Here is a 27,774-nt window from a genome sequence, read left to right on the forward strand (position 1 = left end):
CTTGTCTGACTTTTTCCTTTTGAAAAAGGACCTCCACCCTAATTCCCTATGATTTGGTGGGGATGTCAATCACATGGCCCTATCTTTCTGGCCATGGGGTGGAATATAATTTAAGTATGCCATTTAAGGGCATCATATTCCCCTAGACTAAGGTATGCATGCATGTGTGTGTGTGTATTCCAAACTGGGTCAATTTTTTTCTGATACAGTATGGATGTTGGTGCAGAGTCTCTCTTTTCTCTGAGATTATGGTTAGAAGGATGTGTGTAGATTTGGCACTGTCATAGGGAGAACACATTTAAGAATAAAAGCCAAAGTAGAGAAAGAGATGGAGACGTGATAGCTTTTAAATCCCTGTCTCCAGACTTCTTGGTTGTATGAGTTAATAGCCCATCCATTCTTCCCTTTTCCCTCTCTAAAATGGTTTGAGTTAGGTTTCTGCATTTACAGCGGGGAGGATAAAATAATTAAATTAACATAAAAATAATTAAGTCCTTCCAGAAATTCAGGCCTGGTCTTTGTGGTGGACAACAACTCTCCTTGGGTCAGTAAAGGCTGTATGCAAGGCAAACCTCGTACAGATTTGCCACGAACTGTTCAGTACTACTATGGATAAGGCAAAGCAAGGCACAACTGTTCTAGAGAAGTGCTTCCTACACCTTGCTAAAAGTCAGGAGTAGGGTGGCACGACAACAAAATCAGAGAATTCAGGTTTCTTGCCCTCAGTTACCAATGATCCGAATGACCAGCAAGGCAGTTCCCAATTCCATTTTTTAGGAAGGGGCTACTGAGGGGCTTTTAACTCATCTGGAACTTGAGGAGCTATAAAATTCTCTTAGCTTTGGGAACCCTTACAATAATATTATTAGAGTAGCTAATATGCATTGAGTGCTTAAGGAAAAAAAAGAGTGCTTACCATGTATTAAATATTTAAAATACAATTTCTCATTCAATATTTGAAATGATACCATGAGATGGCACTATTATTACCTTTGGTTTACAGATACTGAAACCAAAACTCAGTGTAGTAGTTTGTCCAAGGTCACACTAGTAAGTGCAGAGATAGATTTCAATATACGATGGTCTTACTCCAGACCTCGTGGTTCTTAATTATTATGTTTCACTACCTCCCAAAAAGCTATGTGCTTACCTGAGATTTCTTTTAAAAGCCTACAAAGATTCAGCTCTAAAGAGCTTACAGATGATCCCAAGAGGGTGGGACCACTGAATTAGCCAGGGTCCAGCTGTTTAAACAGTGACTTGATGAAGCTCTGGACTTTAATGCAGCTCCAACCCAAAAGCAAATCCATTGCCTTAAGTCGATTCCAACTCATAGTGACCCTATACGACAGAGTAGAACTGCCCCATAGGGTTTCTAAGGCTGTTAACCTTTACAGAAGGGTATTGCCACATCTTTCTCCCGTGGAGTAGCTAGTGAGTTCGAACCACAGACCTTTAGGTTGGCAGCCGAGTGCTTTAACCACTGCATCACCAGGGCTCCTCAAGTGTAGGTCAGCAGGTCTATGATCTAATCATAGTCCATGCCCTCTTGTGGCAGGTAACAGAACAGATTTACACCAGGAACCACATGTAGTGGGCCCCACTCCCCAACACTGCCATTATACTAAGTAAATAATTCCAAGTTTTGTGGAGCTCTTAGATTATGTCAAGAAGATTCTGTGAAACTTCCAACTCACATTCCCCTACCAAAGGAGCTCTGCATGTAACTATATGTATAGTAATATGCCACTAACTCACTGTACAACTGTGGGCAACTCATTTCCCCCTTCCGTGTTTCTGTTTTTGTCAGATGAGATACTGAAATAAAGCAGTGTTTCCAAACCTCAGTTTTACTGAGGACTAGTGAACTATCCACTTTTCATCCCAAGGTGAGAAAACAAAAAGGAGAAGTGGAAATGGAAGAGAGGTGCTGAACAAACTGCCTTCCCTGAGGAGGAAGTGAGTACCCGCTCTGATTGTATTTGGAAAGGACTCTTAGGATTCCCTTTAGTTTTGACAGAATTTTATTACCATTGCCCTGTTACATCCCCATATAAACACAAGTGAATTCAGGTTAATTTAACTGAGGGTAGGGTTATGACTAATCTTGAGATAGGTGATCTATAGACGTGGTTAGGATTAGATGGTTCTGGCATCGACCAATGCCAGGAGCTTTGCTGCAAAGAAGAGGTAGTTCACTGAATATTTTTAGATTACCTTTATAAAATAAGCATTTAAGCCACCATAATCAAAATCACTTCTAAAATTTTGTTTACCCACAAATTTCTATAATGGAGTTCAAAATTCTGTGACCAGAAAATGAGACAGGCATCTTTTCTAAACCCTCTTTCCATTGACAGGCCCTGGAGGCTACTTAGCAAATGAAAGTGATCAGTGGCAGAAACATATAAAGGGTTCCTTTCAAGCCAATGTACCACATTTACACCAGAGATGTGATTAATTTTGCTGAGCAGGCAGTTTGTACTGCGATCCTAACACAGGTTCACTAGAGGCTAAGCTTCTGCTTTAGATGAGCAATTCTCAAACTTGGCACTGGAATCCCTTGAGGAGCATTAAAGAATACCTGAGTCCCACCCCCAGAAATTCTGATTTAACTGATTTGAGGTAAGGCCTAGGCACTGAAATTTTTAAGAGCTTCCAAGATGGTTCTAATGGGCAGCCAAGTTTGAGAACTACTGCTCCAGACAGCCCTGTTGAGAAGAAATAGTCATAATCTTGAGCTGCAGAATAGGTCAGTAATAACATGGGGCTGTAAGGAAAAGGTTGGCAGTGTTGAGATAACTTGAGAATCATTCTACCTTACCATCATTTTTCCCTGAAGTACTCTGCAAGGGAGTAATCTCCCTTATATGAGCAGAACACAAAAGAAACCATGTAAGATTTTAATGGAAAAGAATGCTCTTCTACAGCAATGCTTCCCAAATAGACCAACCACATTAGCGTCTTGGTGGAGACATTTTACCACGCAGAATTACAAGTCCCATTACCTAGAGATTCTGATTTGGCAACTCTGGGGAGAGATCCAGAGGCAGCTGGGGGAACATGCACACACACATATGTGTATAACTGACTGTGTGTGTGTATTTATATCTATATATAAAATCTTATTTCCAAAATTTATTTTGAAAAAAAACTTAAACCTAGAGAAAAGTAGCAAAAGTAGTACAATGAACAACTATATACCCTTCATCTAGATTCAACAACTTAATTAACATTTTCCCTCATCTGCTTTCCACCTATCTACATACTTTTCCCCAAACCATGTGAAAGCTGCAGACATCATGACACTTCACCCCTAAAACTTCAGTATATTTGACAGAACAAGGACATTCTCCTATAAAACCACAATATTATCACACCCCCCAAATTTAATTAACATAGTCAATATTAAAATATTCTCAATAGTCCCCAAATGCCCTTTATAGCTCTTTAACACAAGATTCAATCATGAATCATGTATTGCATTTGGTTATTATGTTTCTTTCATCTGCTTTAATTAAGAATAGTCTTGTTGCTTTTTTTTTTATTTTTTAAAGTCTTTCATGACAACGCTATATTTGGAGTCCAGGTTAGCTGTTTTGTAGGACATGCCACAATTTTTTTTCTGATTGTTTCTTCATGATAATATTCATGCTAAATATTTTTAACAAAGATACTACACAGATGATGCTGAGTACTTACTGCATTACCTCAAGAGGCACATACTATCAGTTTGTCTAATTAATGATGATACTAAATTTGATCACTCATTAAGAAGTGTGACTAAGAGTTTTCTTCATTGTAATTCCCCTTTATAATTAATGGGTAATTGGTAGGGAGAAACAATGAGACTATGTCAATATCTTATCCCCCAACACTCTTTGGCCCAATGGTTTTAACATTCATTGATTACCCTTGTCTGAATCAATTATTAAAACGGTGGTTGCAAAATGGTGATTCTTCTAATTTTGTCATTCTACATTTATTAACTGGCATTCTGTAAAGGAGACCTCTCTCCCCAACCTCAAAATGGTGATTCTTCTAATTTTGTCATTCTACATTTATTAACTGGCGTTCTGTAAAGGAGACCTCTCTCCCCAACCTCAAAATGGTGATTCTTCTAATTTTGTCATTCTACATTTATTAACTGGCATTCTGTAAAGGAGAGCTCTCTCCCCAACTTCAAAAATTTTTTTCTTTGTGTATCACTATGGACCTACAAATGCTATTATCATTCTTTTTGATACTCAAAGTGTTCTGATTTCAGTCAGTCAGAGCCCCTTCAAGCCAGTAACTGTGTCTTTTTAATATGTCCCCATAATTTTTTTGAGATTTCTTTGCTTTCTGGCATAATAGGATGTTCCAGATTCATCTTATATTTGCTCTTCTGCTCAGTCTTGGAATCAGTCATTTCTCCAAGGAATGAAAACACATACACACACATATGTATTAAAGATAAGAGTTCATACTGATACCTTCAATTTAAATCCAGTACTGCAATGTTCATCCCTAGTCTCCCTTGTTCCATATTTGTGTCTTGTTTACTAATTTGTTCTATCTTAAATACATGCAAAGTAGTTTCACATTATTATGCCCAAACCACTAAAATTATTATGAAAAAGCCAGACCTTCTTTGCAGTTACAATTTTTCTTTAGAGTATGCCCCATTAAGGGTGTACTGTGAAGGTTCTGTGTTCAGAAGTTTTTTGAATTAGCCCCCCACCCTCGAAAAATTTCCCTTCTTCTCCTGGAACTCAAAGGGTGTGGGCCCTCCAATGTATCAGTCCAGCACTCCAAGGAGAATACACTTTAGCATTTGTCAGTCCTCAAATAACCTTGCTAAATGCTACTCTCCCAGTGGCAAATCCCTTCCGCCACAAAAGAGGTGTTTTTGAACAAACTGTAAGATAGACTTCTAAAGCATCCAGTATCACTATTCTTGGATTGACTTAGTCCAACGTAAGTTCATCTTAGAAAACCTAACAGATGCCATAGAAAAAATTGCCAATCAGACTGGACAAGCTATTAAGAAACAACAAAAAGCCAGAGATTACCTAGAAGGAATGGTCTTAAGACTACCATATGGCCTTAGATTATTAACAAGGTGGCGTTTGCACCCTCCAGACCACTTTCTGTTGCATGTATGTTAACACTTTAGGCCTTGTTGAAACCAACGTCCAAGAAATTTTCAAACAAGCATCTTGGTTACATCAGCTCAAGCAAAACCTCTTGTCTACTCATTTCAACCCCAAAGTAGCAAGCAGTTGGATATCCACTTTGCTCAAATGGGTCTGGCCAATAACAACTCTTGTATTATTTTTGCCATTTGCCTTTTTGGACCCTGCCTCTTACAAGAACTTATGCCATTTATAGAAAAAATGTTAAGGGCCTCAGGCCAGTATATTCTTCAAGGTTACAGACCTATCCCTCCCGAACCCAAATAAGCCAGACTTCAGTTCTGTGCCAGCACCCCTGTCCAGCTTGAACCAGTGAGAATCAAGATTCGGATTGAACACCCAAATTCTGAAAAAGAGGGAATGAGGCCGATAGCCTCCAGGCACTATTACCAACTCCCAACTTGTAAGTAAAGTAGCATGAGCCACCTCCCCTTCTAACTGGTTTCTCCAGATGTTTTTTAGGCAATTGGCCAACCTCCTGCCCAAGATAAGAAAAACAAGAGACTGGGGTCTGCAGACCACAGAACCAGTTAAGACCAAATCTAACCCGCCTGACATGCACAGAAACATCAACCCCATCCTCTGGGTGATCCTAGAACTTTTCTCCCGCAGGATGGAACAAAACTTCAGCAGCCCATGATTGCAGGAAGACTTCCAGAAGTCAAGGGTTCGAGCCTAAGATCTGAAACCCCCTTTTGGGGGGTCTGAGCAAGCGCAAATGACAGAATCACCTCGGGAACACCTTTTCAGCCCAGGCCAATTAACAACCCTGCTCCTCCCCGCTGGGACTCTTCCTAAGTTTTTGCCCCTAATGAAAGCTGTTTCAGCTATTGTTCAGGGAGCCATCTTGGTGACACAAATCCTGGTGAGCTTCCTTGCTTGGCCACCAGATAAAGCGTCTTTCACTTTCAAAAAAAAAAAAAAAAGTTATTTGAATTATTTTTTCAACGCAGTTATGATATCCATTTAACATACTGTGTGCTAGTTTCCATTTATAATCAATTTTAGAGTTTGCATTTTTTTTCAGTTTATTAAGTAAAACATTCACATAATTCAAAAGTCAAAAGAACATAAAAGGTTATTCTCAGTGAAGCCTCACTCTCACCCCCGTACTTTTGATCCTATTCCCAGACACTCCCAATAGCCGACCTTTTAATTATTTTAACATTTCTTTCTTTTTACAAAAATAAGTAAATTAAAAAATGTAATTTCATGTATATTATTACTACATATGTGTACATACACATTTCTTCTTTTCAAAAAGATAGCATATCATACTTACTTTTTCAATTTGCTTTTTCACATTAATGATATATCCTAGAAATCGTTCCATTATCAGTTACAGAGATCTTCTCATTCTATTTTCTGGTTGCATGGTACTCCATTATGTGAATGTACTATATCACATTTAACCAATTTCTTAAGGATGGAAATTTAGGTTTTTTAATAATGCTTTACTACTAAAATAATGCTGCAATGAGTAATTGTGTGCATACTGATTTATTTTTGTGAAAGTGTATCTTCATAATACAATTCCTAGAAGTGGGGTTGCTGGGTCAAATGGTAAGTGTTTATCTAGTTTTTCTTAGATACTGCTGAATTCTATGTCCTTCCTCTCCCTGTGAGGACTGTACTATTTTTCCATATCCACCAATGAAAAAGAGTGTTTGTTGGACTGAGCAAGCACAATCGCTAATGGTGCCCTCAAGGTTTTGAATTTTTGTTACTCTGGTGAGGAATGGTATCTTAGTGTGGTTTTAATTTGCATTTCTATTATATGAGTGAAGTTAACCGTGTTTCCCTATGTTTGGGGACCATCTGCACATCTTTTTCTGTGAACAGCCTGTCATGTCTTAAATCCCTGTTTCCGTTGGTTTTAGTCATCATTAAATTTCAATTTATAAGTTTTCTTTATAAATTAGGGAGATTAGACTTTTATTTACGATATATAGTTTACATTGCTGTTTTCAAGCTCACTAATCTTCTGGAATGATACCCCCCCCCAGAAAAAAAAGCTAAACCTGTTGCCGTCGAGTCAATTTCAACTCATAGCGACCATGGAGGACAGAGTAGAACTGCCCCATAATGTTTCCAAGGAGCGGCTGGTGGTTTCGAACTGCTGATTGTTTGGTTAGCAGCCAAGTTCTTTACCACTGTGCAACCAGGGCTCCTTAGAATGATGCCAATAGTAATACGCTATTGATTCCGTTCATTTTATTTTTCACCTAAGATATTATACTTTCTACCTCTGTAGTTCAGTTCCACCTGTCAGTTTGTTGGATTGTGGCGGCTTGCATGTTGCTGTGATGCTGGAAGCTATGTCACCAGTATTTCAAATAACAGCAGGGTCACCCATGGTGGACAGGTTTCAGTGGAGCTTCCAGACTAAGACAGAATAGGACAAAGGACCTGATGATCAACTTCTTAAAAAAAGGGCAAGTGAAAACCTTATGACTAGCAGTGAGACACTGTTGGGTATAGTGCAGAAAGATGAACCCCTCAGGTTGGAAGGCATTCAAAATATGACCAGAGAAGAGCCGCCTCTGAACTGTCAACCTTTTGGTCAGCTGCCTGAGCTCCTAACCACTGTGTCATGAGGGCTCCCCTCAAAGTAGAGTCGACCTTAGTGACATGGATGTAATAAAGCTTTTGGGACCTTCACTTGCTGATGTGGCATGACTCTAAATGAGAAGAAACAACTGTAAACGTCCATTAATAACTGGAACGTGAAATTGTATGAAGTATGAATCTAAGAAAATTGGTCACCAAAAATGAAATTGAACACATAAAGATCAATACCCTAGGCATTGTTGTTGTTGTTAGGTGCCGCCAAGGTGGTTCCGACTCCTAGAGGCCCTGTGCACAACAAAACGAAACACTGCCTGGTCCTGAGCCATCCTCAAAATCGTTGCTCTGCTTGAGCTCATTGTTGTAGCCACTGTGTCAATCCACCTTGTTGAGGGTCTTCCTCTTTTCTGCTGACCCTGTATTTACCAAGCATGATGTCCTTCTCCAGGGACTGATCTCTCCTGACGATATGTCCAAAGTATGTAAGATGCAGTCTCGCCATCCTTGCTTCTAAGGAGCATTCTGGTTGTACTTCTAAGACAGACTTTTTTGTTCTTTTGGCAGTCCATGGTATATTCAATATTCTTCGCCAACACCACAATTCAAAGGCGTCAATTCTTCGGTCTTCCTTATTCATTGTCCAGCTTTCATATGCATATGATGAGATCGAAAATACCATGGCTTGGGTCAGGCGCACCTTAGTCTTCAAGGTGACATCTTTGCTCTTCAACACTTTAAAGAGGTCCTTTGCGGCAGATTTGCCCAATGCAATGTGTCTTTTGATTTCTTGACTGCTGCTTCCATGGCTGTTGATTGTGGATTCAAGTAAAATGAAATCCTTGACAACTTCAATTTTTTCTCTGTTTATCATGATCTGGGAGCTCAGCTGAAACCTGTCCTCCATGGGTGACCCTGCTAGTATCTGAATAATGGTGGCACAGCTTCCAGCAACACAGCAACACGCAAGTCCCCAAAGTATGACAAACTAACAGACACGTGGGGGCCCTAGGCATTAGTGAGCTGAAATAGACTGGTATTTGCCATTTTGAATCGACAATCATAAGGTCTACTATGCCAGAAATGACAAATTGAATAGGAATGGCATTACATTCACTGTCAAAAAAAAAAAATTTTTTTTTTCAAGATATATGCTGAAGTACAATGCTGTCAGTGATAGGATAACATCTATACCCCTAACAAGGAAGACCAATAATATGGCTATTATTCAAATATATGCACCAACCACTAATGACGAAGATGAAGAAATTTAAGACTTATACCAACTTCTGCACTCTGAAATTGACTAAACATGCAATCAGATGAATTGATAATTACTGATGATTGGAATGAGAAAGTTGGAAACAGACAAGGATTGGTAGTTGGAAAATATGGCCTTGGTGATAAAAACAAAGCTGGAGATCACATGATAGAATTTTTTTTTAAGACCAGTGATTCATTCATTGCAAATACCTTTCTTCAACAACATAAACAGCAACTATACTCGTGACCTTACTGGATGGAATACACAGGAACCAAACTGACTACATCTGCGGAAAGAGATGATGGAGAAGCTCAATATCATCAGTCAGGACAAGGCCAGGGGCCGACTGCAGAATAGACCATCAACAGCTCACAAGCAAGTTCAAGCTGAACCTGAAAAAAATTAGAACAAGTCCACGAGAGCCAAAGTATGACCTTGAGTATATCCCACCTGAATTTAGAGACCATCGCAAGAACAGATTTGATGCACTGAACACTAATGCCGAAAGACCAGATGAATTGTGGAATGACATCAAGGACATCATAAATGAAGAAAGCAAAAAGTCATTAAAAAGACAGGAAAGAAAGAAAAGACCAAAATGTATGTCACAAGAGAATCTGAAACTTGCTCTTAAACCTAGAGTAGCTAAAGTGATTGGAAGAAATGATCAGCAAAAAGAGCTGAAGAGAAGATTTCAAAAGGGAGCTCAAGACAAAGTAAAGTATTATAATGAAATGTACAAAAACCTGGAGTTAGAAAACCAAAAGGGAAGAACATGCTCAGCATTTCTCAACCTGAAAGAACTGAAGAAAAAATCAAGCCTTGAGGTGCAATATTGAAGGATTCCATGTGCAAAATATTGAATGATGCAGGAAGCATCAAAAGCAGATGGAAGGAATATGCAGTGGCGCAGTGGTTAAGAGCTATGGCTGCTAACCAAAAGGTTGGCAGTTAGAATCCACCAGCTGCTCTTTGGAAACCCTATGGGGCGGTTCTACTCTGTCCTATAGGGTCACTATGAGTTGGAATTGACTCGATGGCAACAGGTTTGGTTTTTTTTTTTTAATTTGTACCAAAAAAGAATTGGTTGACATTCAAGCATTTCAGGAGGTAGCATATGACGAAGAACTGATGGTAATGAAGGAAAATGTCCCAGCTGTACTGCTGAAAAACAAAGTTCTGGGAACTGATGAATGCCAATTGAGGTATTTCAACAAATGGATGCAGGGCTGGAAGTGCTCACTCATCTATGTCAAGAAATTTGGAAGACAGCTACCTGGCCAACTGACTGGAAGAGATCCATATTTATACCCATTCCAAAGAAAGGTGATCCAACCGAATGCATAAATTATCAAACAATATTATTAATACCACATGCAAGTAAAATTTTGCTGAAGAGTATTCAAAAGCAGTTGCAGCAGTACATCGAGAGGGAATTGCCAGAAATTCAAGCCAGATTCAGAAGAGGATGCGGAACGAAGATCGCTGCTGATGTCAGATGAACCTTAGCTGAAAGCAGAGAATATCAGAAAGATGTTTACCTGTGCTTTGCTGACTATGCAAAGGCATTCAGTTGTGTGGATCCAAACAAATTGTGGATAACATTGGGAAGAACAGGAATCCAGAACACTTAATTGTGCTCATGAGGATCCTGTACATGGATCAAGAGACAGTTATTCAAACAGAACAAGGGGATACTGAGTGGTTTAAAATCAGAAAAGGTGTGCATCAGAGTTGTATCATTTCACCACACTTATTCAATCTGTATGCTAAGTAAATAATCCAAGAAGCTGGACTGAAGAAGAAGACATCCTCACAACTGGATCAATAAGCAACATCTTGACAAATGGAGAAAATACTGAAGGGGTTAAGGATTTCATTTTACTTGGGTCCACAATCAATGCCCAGGGAAGTCAAGAAATCAAATGATGTACTACACCGGGCAAATCTGCTGCAAAAGACCTCTTTAAACCGTTGTAAAACAAAGATGTCACTTCGAGGACTAAGGTATGCCTGACCCAAGCTACAGCATTTTCAGTTGCCTCATATGCATGTGAAAGCTGGACAATGAATAAGGAAGACCAAAGAAGAACTGATGTCATTGAGCTATGGTGTTGGCGAAGAATATTGAATATACTCATGGACTGCCAGAAGAATGAACAAATTTGTCTTGGAAGACTTACAGCCAGAATGCTCCTTAGAAGCAAGGACGGTAAGACTTTATCTCATGTACTCTGGACATGTTTTGGTGTTGGCAAGGAATACTGGATATAACATGGACTGCCAGAAGGATGAACAAGTCTGTCTCGGAAGAAGTACAGTGAGAGTGCTCCTTGGAAAAGAGGATGGCGAGACTTCGTCTTGTGTACTTTGAACATGTTATCAGAAGGGACTAGTCACTGGAGAAGGACATCATGCTTGGTAAAGGAGAGAATCTGTGAAAAAGAGGAAGACTCTCAATAAGATGGATTGACAGTGCTGCAACAATGAGCTCAAACATAGCAACGATTGTGGCGATGGTGCAGGACCAGGCAGTGTTTTGTTCTGTTGTATACAGGGTCAGTATGAGTTAGAACTAACTCAATGGCACCTAACAACAACAGTTCAATTTGAGTCTTTTTAATTTTTCATTTCTCTGCTCAGGATATTCATGTTTTCCTTTAAATATTTTTGGGCCTCGTTTTGGGATGCAGTTAAGTTACTGAGAATTAGTTTGATACTTCAAGGCTTATTTTTAAGTTTTGTTAAGGCAGGTCCAGAACAGCCTTTAGTCTGTGGCTAATTTGGCCTTACTACTGAAGCAATGGGGCAGTTCTACTCTGGCTTATAGGGTCGCTATGAGTCGGAATCAACTCGATGGCATTGGGTTTTTTTGTACTGAAGCAATACCTGGTAAGGACTCTACTCAATATCGAGTATGTTAGGAGGTGTTTCTACTTTGGCTGGTAGAAGTATGAACTATTTTTGATTTTGTGTGAGGTCTAAGTTTTTTTTGCCTATTTTTTTCCAGTGGTTCTTTCTCCACTCTCAGTAGTTTTCTCACACACATGCAAAGATAAGTATTAGCCAAAACTCAGGAGGACTCCTTTGCGCCTCGCCTGATCTCTCCATTCAACTCCCTTCTCTTGGCACTCTACCCCTAATTCTATCTAGCCTTCTTGTCCCCCCCGAACTCTGTCTGCTTAACTCAGTAAGAACACAAGCTGTTTGGGAACCCCCTCCCTGTGCTGCGGTCTGGAAGCGCTCCGGGCAGTGAGCTGGAGAAACTCATCAGGCCTATCTGTTTCCCTTCTCTCGGGAATCACTGTTACGTACTGCCTTTTGTCCAATGTATAAAAACTTTTGTACCATGTTTTTTTTTCAGGTTTTCTAATAGTAGTTTAAAGCAAGAAGGTAAATTTGACCCTGTTATTCTATCATGGCTGGAAACTGAAGTTCCCTTCTCTTGCATTTTTATTTTTTTTTCATATACACTATAGAATCAGTCTGTTGGTATTTTTATCGGGATCAAGTAAAACTTAGAATTGACATCTTTGTGATAAACAGTTGCTTCATTTAAAAACAAAAATGTCCTATTTTCAGATCTTTCATGTTTTTCATGAGTTTTTATTAAGGTGCAATTTACATGCAGTAAAATTTTCCCCTTTTATTATACATTCCTGTGAATTTTGACAAATGCAAACAGGTGTGTAACTACCGCCACAATCAAGATACAGAAGCGCTCCATCACCTCAAAAAATTCTCTTGTCCTCCTTTGTAGGCTACCTTTACCGTGACCCTCAGCCAAAAACAACCATTAATCTGTCTGCTGTCCTTACAGCTTTGCCTCTTCCAGAATGTCATATACATGGAGTTACACAGTATATGGCCATTTGAGTCTAGCATCTTTTGCTTAACATAATGCATTTGAAATTCACTTATGTCACTGCATGTAACAGTAGTTTGTTCCAATTTACTGCTGAGTAGTATTTCATTGTATGGGTTGACCACTTTGTTTATTCATTCCTTAAAAGATGCTTGATTTGTTGATGATTATAAATACGGGCATTTTATATTTGCATTTAGGTATTTGTGTGAACAAGGGGCCATGGTGGCACAGTGGTTAAAGGGCTTGGCTGCTAACTGAAAGGCTGGCAGTTCAGACCCACCAGTCACTCCACAGGAGAAAGTTGTGGCAATCTGCTTCCGTAAAGATTACGGCCTTGGAAACTATATGCGGCAGCTCTACCCTACCCTACAGGGCCACTGTGAGTTGGAACTGACTTGATTGACCACAACATCTGTACGAACCCAAGTTTTCATTTCACTTGGCTAGAAATCTAGGAGTAGGACTGATGCACTGTATGATAAACCGATGCTAAGTTTTATAAGAAACTGTCAAACTGTTTTCCAAAGTGGCTGTACCATTTTGTATTCTCATTGGCAATGTATGAGACTTCTGTTGCTCCTCATTCTCATTAGCACTTGACATTGTTAGCTCCAAAATGTTTTAGCCATTTTAACAGTGTAGTGGAGTATTATTGAGGTTTTAAGTTGTGTTTCCTAAGGACTAATGCATCCCCGCACATGCTTATTTGCTATCAGTATATCCTCTTTGGTGAAGTGCTGGTCCAAGCCTTTCGCCCACTTAAAAAAAGATTGGGGTATTGGTTTCCTTATTATTATTATTTTTTTTTAATTTTTATTGTGCTTTAAGTGAAAGTTTACAAATCAAGGCAGTCTCTCACACAAAAACTTATATACACCTTGCTACACACTCCCAATTACTCTCCCCCTAATGAAACAACCTGCTCCCTCCCTCCACTCTTTTTGTGTCCATTTCGCCAGCTTCTAACCCCCTCTACCCTCTCATCTCCCCTCCAGGCAGGAGATGCCAACATAGTCTCAAGTGTCCACCTGATCCAAGAAGTTCACTCCTCACCAGCATCCCTCTCCAACTCATCCTCCAGTTCAATCCCTATCTGAAGACTTGGCTTCGGGAATGGTTCCTGTCTTGGGCCAACAGAAGGCCTGGGGGCCATGACCACTGGGGTCCTTCTAGTCTCAGTCAGACCATTAACTCTGGTCTTCTTACGAGAATTTGGGGTCTGAATCCCACTGCTCTCCCGCTCCCTCAGGGGTTCTCTGTTGCGTTCCCTGTCAGGGCAGTCATGGGTTGTAGCCAGGTACCATCTAGCTCTTCTGGTCTCAGGCTGATGTAGTCTCTGGTTCATATGGCCCTTTCTGTCTCTTGGGCTCATAATTACCTTATGTCCTTGGTGTTCTTCATTTTCCTTTGATCAAGGTGGGTTGAGACCAATTGATGCTTCTTAGATGGCTGCTTGCTAGCCTTTAAGACCCCAGACGCCTCTCTCCAAGGCGGGATACACGATGTTTTCTTAATAGATTTTATTATGCCAGTTGACCTAGATGTCCCCTGAAACCATGGTCCCCAAACCCCCGCCTCTGCTACGCTGGCCTTCGAAGCATTCAGTTTATTCAGGGAATTTCTTTGCTTTTCGTTTAGTCCAGTTGTGCTGGCCTCACCTGTACTGTGTGTTGTCTTTCTCGTCACCTAAAGTAGTTCTTATCTAATATCTAATTAGTGAATACCACTCTCCCACCCTCCCTCCCTCCCCCTTCTCGTAACCATCGAAGAATATTTTCTTCTCTGTTTAAGCTATTTCTTGAGTTCTTATAATACCGGTCTTATACAATATTTGTCCTTTTGCAACTGACTAATTTCACTCAGCATAATGCCTTCCAGATTCCTCCATGTTATGAAATGTTTCACAGATTCATCACTGTTCTTTATCGATGCGTGGTATTCCATTGTGTGAATATACCATAATTTATTTATCCATTCATCTGTTGATGGGCACCTTGGTTGCTTCTATCTCTTTGCTATTGTAAGCAGTGCTGCAGTGAACATGGGTGTGCATATATCCGTTTGTGTAAAGGCTCTTATTTCTCTAGGATATATTCTAAGGAGTGGGATTGTTGGATCGTACGGTAGTTCTATTTCTAGCTTTTTAAGGAAGCGCCAAATCGATTTCCAAAGTGGTTGTACCATTTTACATTCCCACCAGCAGTGTATGTGTTCCAATCTCCCCATAGCCTCTCCAGCATTTATTGTTTTGTGTTTTTTGGATTAATGCCAGCCTTGTAGGAGTGAGATGGAATCTCATTGTAGCTTTGATTTGCATTTCTCTAATGGCTAATGATCGTGAGCATTTCCTCATGTATCTGTTAGCTTCCTGAATGTCTTCTTTAGTGAAGTGTCTGTTTGTTCATATCCTTTGCCCATTTTTTTAATAGGGTTATTTGTCTTTTTGCAGTTTCATGTAGATTTTAGAGATCAGGCACTGATTGGAAATGTCATAGCTAAAAACTTTTTCCCAGTCTGTAGGTAGTCTTTTTACTCTTTTGGCGAAGTCTTTGGATGAGCATAGGCGTTTGATTTTTAGGAGCTCCCAGTTATCTAGTTTTTCTTCTGCATTGTTAGTAATGTTGTGTATACTGTTTATGCCATGTATTAGGGCTCCTAGCATTGTCCCTATTTTTTCTTCCATGATCTTTATTGTTTTAGATTTTATATTTAGGTCTTTGGTCCACTTTGAGCTCATTTTTGTGCATGGAGTGATGTATGGGTCTTGTTTCATTTTTTTGCTGATGGATATCCAGTTGTGATAGTACCATTTGTTAAAAAGACTGTCTTTTCCCCATTTAACTGTTTCGGGGCCTTTGTCAAATATCAACTGCTCATATGTGGATGGATTTATGTCTGGATTCTCAAGTCGGTTCCATTGGTCTACGTATCTGTTGCTGTGCCAGTACCAGGCTGTTTTGACTACTGTGGCGGTATAATAGGTTCTAAAATCAGGTAGAGTAAGGCCTCCCACTTTGTTCTTCTTTTTCAGTAATGCTTTACTTATCCGGGGCCTCTTTCCCTTCCATATGAAGTTGGTGATTTGTTTCTCCATCTCCTTAAAGAATGTCCTTGGGATTTGGATCAGAATTGCATTAAACGTTTAGATCGCTGTTGGTAGAAGAGACATTTTTATAATGTTAAGTCTTCCTATCCACGAGCAAGGTATGTTTTTCCACTTATGTAGGTCTCTTTTGGTTTCTTGCAGAAGTGTTATCATTGAGTTTCGAGAGTTCTTTATATATTCTGGATACCAGTTCCTTATCAGATATGTGATTTTTTAAAAAAGAACAGCTTTATTGAGATGTAACTCACATACCATAAAATTTACCCTTGTATACAATTCAGTGGATTTTAGTATCTTCACAAAGTTGTATGAACTTCACTATCTAATTTTAGAACATTTTCATTACCCCAAAATGGCACTCTATGCCCATTAGCAGTCATTCCCTAATCCCCCCTTGGACCAGTTCCAGGCAACCACTCATCTATTTTCTGTCTCTACGTATTTGCCCATTCTGGACACTTCACATAAATGGAGTCAAATAATAAGTGGCCAATATGTGAATGACTGCTTTCACTTAGCATAAGGTTTTCAACATTTATACATATTATAGCATGTATCAGTACTTCATTCTGTCTCATTACTGAATAATATTCTATTGTATGGACATACCACTTTGTTTATTCATTCATCAGTTGACAAACATTTGTGTTGTTATCACTTTTTGGCTGTTATGAATAATGACGCCATACACACTCATGTACCTGTTTTTGCGTGGCTCTGTTTTCAATTATCTTGAGTATATACCTAGGAATGAAATTTCTGGGACTCATGGTAATTCTATGTTTAATATTTTGAGTAACTTCCAACCTACCTTCCAAAGTGGCTATAGCATTTTATAATGTCTCCAGCAATGTATGGGGTTCTAATTTCTCCACATTCTCATGAACGGTTATCTTTTTTTATTTTAGTGACTCTTTTTATTGTTGTTAGGTGCTGTCAAGTCAGTTTCGACTCATAGCAACCTCATGTACAACAGAACAAAACACTGTCCGTTCCTGCACCATCCTCACAATCATTTCTATGTTTGAGGCCACTGTTGCAGCCACTGTGTCAATCCTTCTCACGGAGGGTTTTCCTCTTTTTTTGCAGACTGTATACTTGTACCAAGCATCATGTCCTTCTCCATGAAACTAAGTCTCACCATCCTTGCTTCTAAGGAGCATTCTGGCTGTACTTCTTCCAACACAGGTTTGTTCATTCTTATATTCAATATTCTTCACCAATACTGTAATTCTAGGGCATCAATTCTTTGGTCTTCTTTATTCATTGTCCAGTTTTCACATGCATATGAGGGTGGTTGAAAACAACATGGCTTGGGTGAGGCAGATCTTAGTCCTTAAAAGCCCTTTCTTACTTAGGCTTCAATTATTTTGTTTATCAGCTTTAAATGATATCCTTCGTTCCTACCTAAAGACATTGCTGGAGAAATGAGATTTCCTTCCTCGTTCCTGTGTTTGCTCAGCTGTCTTGTGCTGCTCTTACAGCTTCTCCAGTGCCTGTTTCTGCAGTGCACAGAAGCCAGTAGTATCCAGTGGCCAGCCATTTCCCATTTGGGCAGTTTTGTAACAGAGATATCCCAGTGAAATACCTCTCCATGAGCAGCTTTCCTCAGTACCCTAGAGGGCAAATTTCTAGCAAGTTCCATCGGTGGGGTACCACAGTGGCTTCTCTGCCATCTATTAAGCCATGGCTATGCCCTCTCCAACAAGGTATAGATTTCAGGCCTAAACTGATTTTCTTTTCTTTTATTTAAATAAATCAGAATTTATTGAATAAATTATGGTATATTCACACAATGGAATACTATGCAATGATAAAGAACAACGATGAATCTGTGAAACATTTCATAATGTAGAGGAACCTGGGAGGCATTATGCTGAGTCAGTTGCAAAAGGACAAATATTGTATGAGACCACTATTATAAGAACTCAAGAAATAGTTTAAACACTGAAGAAAATATTCTTTGATGGTTACAAGGTGGCGGGGGGGAGAGGGGTATTCACTAATTAGATAGTAGACATGAAGTATTTTAGGTGAAGGGAAAGACAACACACAATACAGGAGAGGTCAGCACAACTGGACTAAACCAAAAGCAAAGAAGTTTTCTGAATACAACCAAAAGCTTTGAAGGCCAGAGTAGCGGGGTTGGGGGTCTTGGGACCATGGTTTCAGGGGACATCTAGGTCAACTGGCATAATAAAATCTATTAAGAAAACATTCTGCATCCCACTTTGGTGAGTGGCGTCTGGGGTCTTAAACGCTAGCAAGCAGCCATCTAAGATGCATCAACTGGTCTTAACAAACCTGGTGCAAAGAGAATGAAGAACACCAAAGACACAAGGTAATTATGAGTACACAAGACAGAAAGGGCCACATAATTCAGAGACTACATCAGCCTGAGACCAGAAGAACTAGATGGTGCCCAGCCATAACCAATGACTGCCCTGACAGGGAACACAACAGAGAACCCCTGAGGGAGCAGAAGAGCAGTGGGATGCAGACCTCAAATTCTCGTAAAAGGACCAGACTTAATGGTCTGACTGAGACTAAAAGGACCCAGGAGGTCATGGTCTCCAGACCTTCTGCTAGCCCAAGACTGGAACCAGTCCCAAAGCCAACTCTTCAGACTGAGATTGGACTGGACTATAAGATAGAAAATGATACTGGTGAGGAGTGAGCTTCTTGGCTCAAGTAGACACATAAGACTATGTGGGAAGCTCCTGTCTGTAGGGGAGATGAGAAGACAGAGGAGGATAGGAGCTGGCTGAATGGACACAGGGAATACAAGGTAGAGAGGAGTGTGCTGTCTCATTGGGGGGACAGCAAGTAGGAGTACATATAGCAAGGTGTATATAAATTTTTGTATGAGAGACTGACTTGATTTGTAAACTTTCACTTAAAGCACAACAAAAAATAAGAGTTTGTTGAAAATTTATTAAATGCTAAGAAAACATTGAGTTTTTTATGTTGTCGTTTTATATCGATTCATGTTAGTATATGCTATTAAAATAATTGTATTATTTTTAGCATCATGGGTTTTTTTTTTTCTTTTTGTTAGTACACATATTGTTTTATGACATTGGTTAATAACCCTACGGCATGTCTACACTCTCCCTTCTCAATCTTGGGTTGCCTATTGCCAGCTTTCTTGTCCTCTCTTGCCTTCTAGTCCTTGCCCCTGGCTGGTGTGCCCCTTTAGTCTCGTTTTTGTTTTGAGGGCCTGTCTAATCTTTGCATGAAGGGTGAACCTCAGAAGTGACTTCAATCCTGAGTTAAAAGGGTGTCTGGGTGCCATACTCTCAGGGCTTCTCCAGTCTCTGTCAGGCCAGTAAGTCTGTTCTTTTTTTGAGAGTTAGAATTTTGTTCCACATTTTTCTTCAGCTCTGTCCGGGACCCTCTATTGTGATCACATCATGGGTTACTTTTTAACATAATTAATTAAAAGTTAAGGATATTATTTTAAGTCATCCCTCAGTGTCATTATCGCTACATAACCCCAACCAAACTCACCGCCATAGAGTAAATTCCAACTCATAGTGGCCCCATAGGACAGAGAACAGCCTCACAGGGTTTCTAAGGCTGCATATCTTTTTTTTTTTTTGATTGTGCATTAAGTGAAAATTTACAGAGCAAATTCGTTTCCCATTTGATACTATGTACATAAAGTGTTCTATGACATTGGTTTCATTACCCACAACGTGTCAGCACTCTCCCCATTTCCATTCTAGGTTCCCTGTTCCCTTTTATTCCGATTTTCTACCCCTTCCTGCCTTCTCATCTTTGCTTTTGAGCATATGTTGTCCTTTTGCTCTCATGTAATTGAATGTCCTAAGGAGCATGTTCCTCTTGGGTGTTATTGTTTATTTTATGGGCCTGTCTAAGGTTTGGCTGAAAGGTGGTCTCTGGGAATGGATTCCGTTTCAGTTCAGAAGGGTGTCTGTCTTAGGGCCATAGTCTCAGGGGTTCCTCTAGTCTCTGTCAGACCAGTAAGTCTGGTCTTTTTTGTGAATTTGATTTTTTGTTCTACAATTTTTCTCTCGCTCTGTCCAGAACCCTCTGTTGTGATCCCAGTCAGAGTGGTCAGTAGTGATAGCTGGGCATCACCTAGTACTTCTGATGATTTTCTTTCCCTTGTAAATGCCTCGGCCTTTTTCCTTTATTTTTAGAATCTAGAAGTTTTACTTGAATATGTCTTGAAGTTGACCAATAGGAATTAACTTTTCCAGGAATAAGAGAGGCCCTTCTAACATGTAGGTTCAGGTCTTCTTTAATTTTTGGCAAGTTATGTCATATAACAATTTTAAAGATTAATTCTGTTTTCATTGTTTTATCTTCTTCAGGAACTGCGATGATTACATATACTGTATTTTTATACAAATAACATAGGTGCTATATGTTTTTTGCAAACCACACAACCTCCTTGTGCATTATTTTCCTACACATGGTATGTCCATTATATGTGTGGATGGGTTATGGATGTGGGCGCATTATTTGCCAAAAATACAGTACATATAAGCTGAATCTTTATTGACTATGTTCTGTATCTAACGGGTCATTTCTGATTCTTTTTGACCTTTTCCAATATTTATTTTTATTCTCTTGGATGTTTTTATTCCTCTCCTCAATGTCCCTTATTAAATTTTCAGTTAAATCTACTGTACCTTTGAGTACCTTGAATCAATTGAGATACTTTTGTCTTTCTTCAATATTTCTCTTGAGTTTGGACAACTCTCCCTTTTCACATCTTCCTCTCGTGCATTTCTAATCTGACGTTTAGAATTTATGATTAACGGTATTTTGTCATAAGTGCCAATACTTGTTTAATTTAAGCTGGGTGTTGTGCAACAGTTTTCCTCTGCTTAGTCACTGGTTTTGGCAGTAGAATCTTCAGTTAGTTGAAATATTTTTACCCTTATTTTCTGTTCTTCATATAGAAGTTTTTTAAAATGGTTGTTGATTGCTGTATCCCTGTATTTTGAAATGTTTTATATTTTCCTGGACCAGGAAAAAACAGATGATTCTATTTTGGCAGGGGTCTTGAGTCGTGAGTGTTTCTGTTGGCATAGTGAAATGCAGTTTCTTTAATAGATGGTAGATGGGCTTGTTTGGGATGAAACAGGCAAGTTGGTGTGTCTTTTGATTTTATGATTCTTTTTTGTTTCTGTATAATCCTTGTTTCCTTCTTTTCTTTCAACATTATTCCTCCCTCTCTCCCAAAAGTGGTATGTTTCCAAGACTTCTATCTCTGTTTCCTCACACTTTCAAACCTCTTTCTTTTGATTCTCCATAGCCGATGCTCTAATCCACTAAATTTCAGCCCTGTTCTTTGTATTTCTCCATTCTGGATAGGACTCTCTCTTTCTCGGGTTACTTTGGCTTTGCTAGCCCCGCCTTCTCTCTCCTCTTTTTTTTATGCAGTTTCTACCTGATTATTCATTCCTGTATGGGCCTGTTACTAGTTCTTGCTGGTTCCAGGTCTTTATTTCCCCAGTAACAAGTAACTGAAATTTGTGATATTCTTGACTCCCAGTTATGTTTAGGGTGAGTTATAAGTTATGGACAGTTTGATTTACTCTTTTTTCATCTGTACGTTCCTGGAGAATTTTTGAAAACATCTTGATTTGTTGTTGTTGTTGCTAGGTGCCACTGAGTTGGTTTCAACTCATAGCGAACCTATGTATAACAGAATGAAATGCTACCTGGTCCTGTGCTATCCTCACAATCATTGTTATGCTTGAGCCCATTGTTGTAGCCACGGTGTCAATCCATCTTGTTGAAGGTCTTCCACTTTTTCGGTGACCCTCTACTTTACCAGGCATGATGCCCTTCTCCAGGGACTAATTCCTCCTGATAACATGTCCAAAGTATGTGAGATGTAGTCTCACTATCCTTGCTTCTAAGGAGCATTCTGGCTGTACTCCTTCCAAGATAGATATGTTCACTCTTTTGGCAGTCCATGGTTTAGTTAATATTCTTGACCAACACCATAATTCAAAGATATCAATTCTTCTTTGGTCTTTCTTATTCATTGACCAGGTTTCACATGCATACAAGGTGACTGAAAACATCATGGCTTGGGTCAGGTGCACCTTAGTCCTTAAAGTGACATCTTTGCTTCTTAACACTTTCAGGAGGTCTTTTGCAGCAGATTTGCCCAGTGCAGTATGTTGTTTGATTTCTTGACTGCTGCTTACATGGATGTTGACTGTGGATCCAAGTAAAGTGAAATCCTTGACAATGTCAATCTTTTCTCCATTTATCATGATGTGCTTATTGGTCTAGTTGTGAGGGTTTTTATTTTCTTTATGTTGAGGTATAATTTATACTGAAGGCTGTAGTCTTTTATCTTCATCAGTAAGTACTTGAAGACCTCTTCACTTTCAGCAAGCTAGGTTGTATCATTTGCATAATGCAGATTGTTAATGAGTCTTCCTCCAATCCTGGTGCCCCATTCTTCTTCAGATAGCCCAGCTTCTTGGATTATTTGGTCCGCATACAGATTGAATAAAGTTTTTTTTTTTTTATACAGATTGAATAAGTATGGTAAATGGACAGAACTCTGATGCACACCTTTTCTGACTTTAAATCATGCAGTATACCCCTGTAATGTTGGAACAATTGCCTCTAGATCTATGTACAAGTTCCTCATGAGCACAACTAAGTGTTCTGGGATTCCCATTCTTTGCAATATTATCCAGTTATCCAATGTTATTCGATAAGATCCACACAGTTGAATGCCTTTGCACAGTCAATAAAACACAGGTAAACATCTTTCTGGTATATTCTGCTTTCAATCAGAATCCATGTAACATCAGCAATGATAGCCCTGGTTCCACATCCTCTTCTGAATCCAGATTGAATTTCTGGCAGTTCCCTCTTGATGTACTGATGCAACTGCTTTTGAATGATCTTCAGAAAAATTTTACTTGTGTATGACATTGTTCGATAATTTCCCAATCAGTTGAATCACCTTCCTTTGGAAGAGGCATAAATCTGTAAACCAGGTAGCTGTCCTCCAAATTTCTTGGCATAGACAAGTGACCACTTCCAGTGCTGAATCCATTTGTTAAAACATCTCAGCAGGTATTCTGTCAATTCCTGGAGCCTTGTTTTTCACCAATGCCTTCAGTGCAGCTTGGACTTCTTCCTTCAGTATCATCGGTTCCTGACCATATGCTACCTCCTGAAATGTCTGAACATCAACCAATTCTTTTTGGTATAGTAACTCTGGGTATTCCTGCCATCTTTTGATGCTTCCTGCGTCGTTTAACGTTTTCGCTGTAGAGTCCTACAATATTGCAATTAAAGGCTTGAATTTTTTCTCAGTTCTTTTGGCTTTTGGTTTTCCAACTCCAGGTTTTTGCACATGTCATTATAATACTTTGTCTTCTCGAGCTGCCCTTTGAAATCTTCTGTTTAGTTCTTTTACTTCATCATTTCTTCTTTTTGCTTTAGCTACTCGACATTCAAGAGCAAGTTTTAGGGTCTCTTCTGACATCTATTTTGGTCTTTTCTTCCTTTCCTGTCTTTTTAATGACCTCTTGCTTTCTTCACGGATGATGTCCCTGATGTCACTGTACAATTTGTCTGGTCTTCGGTCATTAGTGTTCAATGCGTCAAATCTGTTCTTGAGATGGTCTCTAAATTCAGGTGGGAGTACTCAAGGTCATACTTTGACTCTTGTGGACTTGTTCTAATTTTCTTCAGCTTCAACTGAATTTGTGTATGAGCAATTGATGGTCTGTTCCACAGTTGGCCCCTGGCCTTGTTCTGACTGATGACATTAAATTTTTCCATTGTCTATTTCCACAGATGTAGTTGATTTGACTTCTGTATATTCCATCTGGTGAGGTCCATGTGTATAACTGCTGTTTTGTTGTTACAAAAAGTTATGTGCAATGAAGAAGTTGTTGGTCTTCTGCCATGCAATCTCTGGCATCGTTTCCATCATCAAGGCCATATTTTCCAAATATCGATCTTTGTTGCCAACCTTCACATTGCAATCAGCCGTAATTATCAATGCACCCCAATTGCATGTTCGGTCAATTTCGTAAAAACTTCAACTTCTTCATCTTTGGCCTTAGTGGCTGTTGCCTAAATTTGAATAATAGTTGTATTAACTGGTCTTCCTCATAGGCATATGGGTTTTATCCTATCACTGACAGCGCTGTACTTAGGATAGATCTTGAAATGTTCTTTTGACAATGAACGTAATGCCATTCCCCTTCAATTTGTCATTCCTGGCATAGCAGACTTTATGATTGTCTACTACTGGCCAAAACCAGTTCATGTCAGCTCACTAATGCCTAGGGTGTTGATCTTTATGTGTTCCATTTCATTTCTGATGATTTCCAATTTTCCTAGATTCATACTTTGTACATTGTACATTCCAATTATTAAAGGATGTTGCAGCTGCCTCCTCAAAGCAGAGTTGACCTTAATGACATAGGTGGAGTCAAGCTGCCACTTCAGCAAATGAAGGTCATGAAAGTTTGACTCCATCTACATCATTAAGGTCAACTCTACTTTGAGGAGGCAGCTCTTCTCCGGTCGTCTTTCGAGTGACTTCCAATCTGAGCAGCTCTTACCTGGTACTGTATCAGACAACGTTCTGCTGCTATTTATAAGGTTTTCATGGGCTAATTATTTTCAGAAGTAGACTGCCGGGTCCTTCTTCCCAGTATGTTTTAGTCTGGAAGCTCTGCTGAAACCTGTCTGCCATGGGTGACCCTGCTGCTAGTTGAATATTGGTGGCATAGCTTCCAGCATCACAGCAACACGTAAGCCCCACAGTACAAAAAACTGACAGATGCGTAAAGGGGATTTTGATTTAGATGGTTACTATTATGCCTGGGATTTTGTATTTTTGGAAAGACTTTCAAGATATTTCTCAACAGTGATTCATAAAAATAGGACACGAACAGTGGAGTATTATAAAGTTGTAAAGAGGGATAAGGAACACCTGCATACTACTATGAAGTCATCTTCAGGGCATATTCTTAAATGAAAAAAGCAAGGTTGAGAAAAGTATGTATAGTACGCTATCATCTATCCAAGAAACAGGACGGGTACATATTTATATATACACATACAAGCACACATATATTTGTATATATTTAAAAAAAAAGGATAAACTATAAAATTAAAAGAAAGTGGTTACCTATGACAGAGGGAGGGAATAAGGTGGAGGAGGTTTCTCAATACAGACAGTCCCTGGATCATGAACGAGTTCAATTTCTAAATCTGTAATTGAATTTGTACATAAACTGGAACAGTTAGGTACGGTTCATATCTAATGTCAGTCAAATGCTTGTCATAGTATATAGTATATAGTATATAGTATATAGTATATAGTATATAGTATATAGTATATAGTATATAGTATATAGTATATAGTATATAGTATATAGTATATAGTATATAGTATATAGTATATAGTATATAGTATATAGTATATAGTATATAGTATATAGTATATAGTATATAAAAAAATATAGTATATAGTATATAGTTTTTATATAGTATATAGCGTATCTTTCTATACATAAAAAACATTAAAACCACACTTCCAGATACACTAAAACATCTTGAACATAAAAATACAGTAATAATAATAACAATGTTTTGATGCACATTGCAAAGTAACAACTGTTTGTTATTACAAACCACTGTATGTACCTCGAGTTTTTAATCAAATAGGCTTTATGGGGGTTGGTTTGTAACTATGGGTCGTACGTAAATTGAATGTTGGTAACCCGGGGACTATCTGTATACCTAATATGGATTTGACTTTAGGAATGATATATTTTACACATTTATAAGTAAAAATTAATTAAAAAAGCAATTCCTAAATATCAAAAATAAAATCAAACAAATGAACCTAACTTTGCATCAAGCTGGTGGCACAGCCACTGAGACAGAAACTAATCCCAGTGACCTTATAACACATTATTGGACTATACTTCTCTTAGGTAAGGAAAAAAGTAATGCAAATAATTCTAAAACACCGTCAGTAATCATAACTCTAGTAGTGCTGGTACCGTTATTCTGAGACTGTTGTGTGTCTACTATGGCAGAAAGTAAATGAGTAATTTTGTTGGTGCCATGGAGAAATAGGGTTTTGGTGTGGTACAAAGGAGATACAGATATAAGACACTAAAGATGAAGTAAGTATGTCATTGCGCTGAATTTTAGTGGAAGTATCAACATGAACTAATGTTTTCATCTTAATTAAGAAAAAAAAAAAGTAGTTCCTACCTCTGTATACCACAAACACTTAGAAAGAGTGACCAACTCAGTAGCATTGAGAACTCTAGTATTTAGATTATGTCTTTAATACCACGTCCCACTAAAAGGAGCCTGGAACGTAGAAAAAATGGTTGATTCCATATACCTGGGGCAAAAAATGCACAAGATGAGCCTGAAACATGAAATTCCCAAAATCCAAGAAAGCTATCAAATAGTACTAATGTTTAAAAAAAAGAGTTAGGAGACAACTTGAAGAAGCCCCTACTGCCTACTGGCCAAGAATGGGACAATTCAAGCATCAAAAAAGACAATGAGCACAATGGAATAAAAACACATTGAATACGTACAAATCCTTGAGTTTATGACACTAAACAACAACAAAACCCTCCTTCAATACCTTTGGAGGATGCTAGTAAACCACTGATTATTTTAAAAATTGGTAAATAAAGTAAAAAATCAAGCATTTAATCTGCTTTTTCTGTATGAACTGTATCTCAGGATAACCAAATAGTTGATGAAAGTTTATTTTAATAGACGTATTCCCTATATTTTACATAGAAGAAATGACAGAATTAAAATTTCCCGTTTTGTAACCATGATGAATTTATGGATCTAGTCAGGGGTCAATAAACTACAGCCAATAGGCCAACACCTATCTTTGTAAATAAGCTTTATTGGAACACAGCTATTTCTACTGATGTATGTGTTGTCTATGGCTGTTTTTGTACTACAAGGACAAAGCTTAATAATTATAACACAGAATGTATGACCCACAAGGCTAAAACATTTACTATCTCTTTTAAGAAACTTATCAACCACTGATCTAGACAATGAACGTCAATGGCTGCTACATTATAAAGAGAGATAACCAGAACATACAGGCCTCCTATTAGAGGTAAATAACAGAGCTTTTAACTGGTTCAAACACTACAGTCATGGCTGATGAAGCAAAAACCAGAAGAGATCCCAATATTTACCATTTAGATGATCTGGAATGATAATGGAACGGGAAAAATTACAAGTCAAAGCCCTGGAATGGCAGACTTGGAAGAGGCATAGTGAGCCTTTTCAGGAGCCGATGTGTGAGATTGGATTATTGGCAGAACTGTGGAGAGTGACACACGTTTAAAGTGTTGTGATAAACCGCCATCTTTGAATGAGGCACTGTTGTTTCTGACTGCTCAAAATTCGATGGGCAAGAGATTTGGTCGCTATGCAATGCAAATACCGCCCTTGCTTTCTAAGGGGGAGATTAGGTTTCCAGCAGGGCTCTGACCGGTAATTTTTCCTGTTCCAGTTATTGTTCCGGTTCATCCAAATTTTTAAAATTTGAGTCTGTTTTGGTTTCACTTCCTTGGCCATGACTGAACTGGGAAGAACTGGTTCAAAGCTCTGGTAAATACCATCACTTATGAAATATTCTTATGAAAAAACTGAACCTCAACCTGATCAGGTTACTAGGTTGAGCTACAAATGTCTAGAAAATAGAGGACAGAGGAACAAGTTAAATGATAAATGATGCTATAGGTACAATCAGCAAAATACA

The 27,774-nt window shown here is 38.8% G+C and overlaps 1 protein-coding gene and 1 long non-coding RNA gene across 13 annotated transcripts in view; one reads left to right on the forward strand and one right to left on the reverse strand.

Moving 5' to 3' along the window:
• Positions 1-27,774, forward strand: part of LOC126072964 (uncharacterized) — a 169,666-nt gene that overhangs the window by 92,815 nt on the left and 49,077 nt on the right. Inside the window, exon 3 of one of the 2 annotated variants that reach the window (XR_007516615.1) lies at positions 17,070-17,389. This is a non-coding gene — a long non-coding RNA (uncharacterized LOC126072964). Of the gene's footprint in view, positions 1-17,069; positions 17,390-27,774 lie in introns of those variants that run through there. The other variant, XR_007516616.1, reaches the window with a different exon arrangement.
• SCMH1 (Scm polycomb group protein homolog 1) overlaps positions 1-27,774 on the reverse strand; it is a 200,023-nt gene that overhangs the window by 84,999 nt on the left and 87,250 nt on the right. The gene's annotated exons all lie outside the window — the stretch shown is intronic.

The sequence above is a fragment of the Elephas maximus genome, chromosome 3 (genome assembly GCF_024166365.1).
Source record: "Elephas maximus indicus isolate mEleMax1 chromosome 3, mEleMax1 primary haplotype, whole genome shotgun sequence".
NCBI lineage: Eukaryota > Metazoa > Chordata > Mammalia > Proboscidea > Elephantidae > Elephas > Elephas maximus.